Here is a 5,310-nt window from a genome sequence, read left to right as displayed (position 1 = left end):
AAGTTATCGAGGATATACTTAGGGCACACTGCTGTCGTGAACCAAAGAGGTGGATTCAATACTTGAATTTGGTTGAATTTTCCTACAATGCTTCTTACAAACAAAGCATTCAGATGACCCCTTTTCAAGCATTGTATGGTCATGACTGTCGAAGTCTCGTAAACTTCTCAGATCGAGCCTTGAGGGTTAAAGCTTCAAGGCAGATGCTGGAAGAGATGGATAACCAAGTAAAGTCAATAAGACATGACATCCAAGCCGCCAAGGATAGACAGAAGGCATATGCGGATTTGAAGCATCAAAATAGAATCTTCAAGGAAGGAGACATGCCCAAAGAAGAGTTCCCTATCCTTAGGAGAGTGCAAGAAGCTAAGTCCAAGATATTGTCGACCAAACAAAATCCTCAAGTGCCTAGCACCTAATGCTTATAGACTACAACTCCCTGAGAACCTAAAGGTTCATAATGTATTCCATATTAGCCTATTGAAGAACTTTATACCTAATCCTAACCATGTACTTGATGCAACAAGTTGTAATGTCTAGTCAAGGAGTCCTTGAACAACGGCTTGACAGGATCTTAGACGTTAGGCAAAGACAACTGAGATCCCGAACCTTGAGAGAATGCCTGGTTCAGTGGAAAGATTATCCGGAGGAGGATGCCACTTGGTGTAAGTGATGCGAATGTGTGAACCTTAGGTTATTAAAAGAAATGTATAACATACATACTATTACATACATTTCAATCCTTAGAAAATTAATCAAACATTCACGAGGTTCGCTCATAATTATATAAGTCTACCACATGGAAATTTTTAAATAATCTTTCTTAGATCTTTTCTACATACAGAAGGGTATTATTTAATGGGGATATTCATAAATTGAATGGGAAAAATGTGTGTTTTATTCATGATAAATTTGCATGTGAGGGGTTTTTTAATTAGGCCTTGAATGCATGTGATAACTAGGGTTTAGATATAGTGAGCACCTTGAGTTCAAATAGAAAAGAGAACACTTCAATGCGTTGAGAAATTCAAGAAGCGTTTATCATCCAAATCCTAAAAGAAAAAAGCCATTGAATCGCTCAAGTTGAGAAGGAGAATAGTTAAGTAAATGGATTTTAAATATTTGTTTGCTTTCATAGATCTTCAAAGAAATTCCTACTTTCAAGAATCCATATTAATAGAGATTTTCACAAGTTCTTGGTTGTTGAAATACTTGCTAATGGATATGCTTAAAAGTATCACCCATTACATAAACCTGGATATGCTTTAAAAAATCTGCAATGGTACTTACATAAATTACATGCCTATTGTATGATAATTTATGTTTGCTTTGTATAAATTATACTTGAAGCATTAGATATCTTTTCATCCTTTAACTCTTTGAGCAAACAAAGCAAACAATGCTCTCTAAACTGTTACAAGCACAATCATTTCCAGCGGTCGTTATTTGGCAAACTGCTAAGGAGTGAATCCTTCTCTCCAAATGCCTCCAACACTTGATTCGGGATCAATTGCGACTTGGCAAGATCCCCAAGGTTTGTTTGTTAACCCTTATGTCCTTGGGTTAGGGCCGTACCCTATTAACCCAACTTAATCAATACCTTAAGTTCTATTAACAGAAAATATGTTGCTCCAAATTATTGATTGGTCCTTTTCTTCCAAAATATCTAATCCCCTTATCTTGGTCACCTTTCCAAAGAAAGGTACTATATCACGATGACTACTCATCCTCTTGCAATATAAACTTGCGCAAGAATCTGCCAATCTTATTCCGAGGAATTGGCCATTCTCTTGTGGTCAAACCACAAGATTATGTGACTCTGCAACTTGTTGCACAAGTGCCACATCTAAACCATGGGACTATTTTACCCATCGAATGATGTCTTCTAATCGCAGAATCATGATTAGATAGGAATAGGGTTAGGGTGTCTTCATATCCAATCTGTTCCTGATTGCACTAGGTCGACATCATCGGTCCTAGGGTTCCAACTCAATCTCAGTTTCATATTTTTAACGAGCGATCCTTAGGATAGAAACCCTAGATCGTTTCTTGTGAGTATGTCCTATTGTCCCTAGAATCCGTGAATGTGGATAGGTCTTTAGGGTATGAGAGTTTTAACTTGGCAATAAGTGCGACTAGGTCAAGTCCTCAACGTGCTAAACCCTGGTTAGCACTTGGGATATGTTGCATCGATTTAACCATTCCTAAGCGATTCCTTTGCGGTTTAGGTGTTTAGGGTAACCTAATTTACTTGTCTATTCCAGAAGATATTTTCGATACCATTCTCGTAATCACATGATTCATTACCTATGTATGATTAGATTTACAAACCCTAAGTTTTCTAGTTAAGATCAAAGCATATGCTAAGTTACGGCATAATTTCTATTGATGCATTCACAAATCATGCTATTAAGCATTTAGGGTTTAAGTTAAAACGAACCATGCAGCCTTTTCCTAATTTCATTTCTGAATGAATTATTCGTATGTTGAATGAGCATTACACAACCTTTCGTAACTACTTACGTAATTGATTGAGATTTATGCCAACTGACTAGAGTTTAATCTACTTCATGCAGCCCTAGAATCATTTCCATGCATTGCAAATTCCTACAATTGTTAGCAATCTTCTTTAATGAATCCTTGCGAAGAAAGAGATGTCTAATAATGCAACATGCGATTTTATCTTTCCATGAATAATCGAAGTGTACTACAATAATTTCGACTTTGAGATGATGGGCATTAGTTGATCTAGAATCGTTACTATGTAATGCATAAAAACAATTTGTTAAGAATGCATAGATGTCTTATGTCCTTCTTTCATTTGTTTCTTTGAGAAATACAAATGACCGATTCATCAATTGTGAGTTATTTCCCCTAAGATAGCCAATATTGTTTTTCAATCGTAAAAGTGCATCTCACTTTCTGAATTAACCATGCATAATTACAATATTACGACGTAAATAAAAAATAGGAGGAAAACCTGGACTTGTGGATTTGGTGAAATGTCCACATGAATGCTAGGAGATGATCCTCCTGCAGTCGTGCCTTGTGCCTTTTTAGGGGCCATTGTGAATTCAACCTTCTTGCCTTGGTCGCAGACTTATGATCTTGGCCCGTCTCCCTCGCACACGCAATTCCTTTTTGAGAATCGGCTTCCTTGACCAATTCCACCATCTTTCAGAACCCGGCTTTAAAAATGGAAACTTATGAACTCCCATTCTTTTCGTAGACGTTTCGGGAATACAATTGATATTCATCGAAAGGGGCTTAACCGTCTAGTGTGGGAATCTATTGAAAGGAGAAAAATAGCTTTGTAGTATGCAAGGGGGAAAGGTTGCTTAAATTCGTTGGGTTATAAAGACCCCTTGGGAAGGGTTTATAAAAGTCCCCAGGAAGGCTTTAAAAGAACTTGTCTGGGGGAAATTCATGGGAATGGCTTTGAAAAACCCGGCTATGGTGTCTTTTCAGGAAACAAAGGGGGGGAAAAGGGTTTAATTCTTGGAGTAAGGTGAATTTTAAGGGACTTGGGTGGAAATTGTAAGGAGAAAGGGGACTCGGGTGGAAATTGCAAGGAGAAAGGGGCTTTGGGCTGAACCCCACGGGAAGGGGTGCTTAAATCTGGGGGGGGGGGGGGAAGAGGTTTATAAAAACCACTTTGGAAGGGCCTTATGAAAGCCCACAAGAAGGGGGGCTTCCTAAGGGGCCCTTAGAAGCTTCCCAAGAAGCTTCTGAGAAGCTTCTGGGGCGTGGAGTACCCACATCAATGAAGAGGAAGGCGGTAGATTTGTTTTAGCTGGCGGTGTCCGACTTCAAGCGGTAGCTTCTCAAGCCCAGGCGGCGGCTTTGGCGGTTTCCTCTCCTCCTCATGATCTCCTTCAGCCTCATGACAGCGGCTGGCGTAGTATTACTTCTCGATTCCCTCCTTACACTCAATCTCCTCAGCTTCCCTCCTTCCTTTTCCTCAAGCCCTTTCTCTCTCTCTCGGCCTCCACCGTTTCGGCTCTCCCTCCTTCACCCCTTAAAGGGGGTATTTATAGAGTAGGGAGAGGAGAACTCTCTCCCTACGTGGCCAGTTGCATGGCCCTTCTCCCTTCCATGACCTCCAGCAAGAGAGCTGAGTCATCCCTACCTACTCCCTCTCCTCAAGCATAGCCTTCGACTGGGGGAAAGAAGGGTTAATTTTTTTTTCCACAAACTAATCAATTTCCTCTTGACCTCCTCCCAAGAGGAGGTTCATATGAATATATACGGTTTCTTTTACTTTGTTTTCGTTTTCTGCTACTCATGATATGTCGGTTATAATCGCACCGTCTGTATTTTCAATGCCAGCATTGTCATTGCATGAGACTCACGCATGCACGTAATATTTTTTAGCAGAAATATTACAGTCTCTCCCCCTTGGAGGAATCAAGATGTCCTCATCTCGAGATAAACTAGGGATATTGATGGTTGAGAGTGCTCTCATCCATCCAAGTGGCATCCTCCTTGAGATAATCTTTCCACTGGACGAGGCATTCTCTCAAGGTTCGGGATCTTAGTTGTCTCTGCCTAACGTCTAAGATCCTCTCAAGCTGTAGTTCAAGGACTCCTTGACTAGACATTACAACTTATTGGTCATCAAGTACATGGTTAGGATTAGGTATAAAATTCTTCAATAGGCTAATATGGAATACATTATGAACCTTTAGGTTCTCAGGGAGTTGCAGTCTATAAGCATTAGGTGCTAGGCACTTAAGGATTTTTTTTGGTCAACAATATCTTGGACTTAGCTTCTTGCACTCTCCTAAGGATAGGGAACTCTTCTTTGGGGGTGTCTCCTTCCTTGAAGATTCTATTTTGATGCTTCAAATCCGCATATGCCTTCTGTCTATCCTTGACAGCTTGGATATCCTATCTTATTGACTTTACTTGGTTATCCATCTCTTCCAGCATCTGCCTTGAAGCTTTAACCCTCACGGCTCGATCTGAGAAGTTTATGGGACTTCGACAGTCATGACCATACAATGCTTGAAAAGGGGTCATCTGAATGCTTTTTTGGTCAGAAGCATTGTAGGAAAATTCAACCAAAGGCAAGTATTGAATCCACCTCTTTGGTTCACGACAGTAGTGTGCCCTAAGCATATCCTCGATAACTTGATTGTATCCCTCTGTTTGGCCATCAGTTTGGGGATGGTAAGCTGTACTAAAACAAAGTTGAGTCCCAATGGCTTCAAAGATAGCTCTCCAGAAGTGTGATGTGAAGAGAGAATCACGATCACTAATGATTCTGTTGGGTAGCCCATGCAGCTTGAATATCTCCTTGATAAACAA

Source organism: Lygodium microphyllum, chromosome 6, assembly GCF_053477565.2.
Source record: "Lygodium microphyllum isolate KBCC chromosome 6, Lygodium_microphyllum_v1.1.10, whole genome shotgun sequence".
Lineage (NCBI taxonomy): Eukaryota > Viridiplantae > Streptophyta > Polypodiopsida > Schizaeales > Lygodiaceae > Lygodium > Lygodium microphyllum.
The sequence above is the reverse complement of the archived record's forward strand: the minus strand, read 5'-3'. Positions refer to the sequence as shown.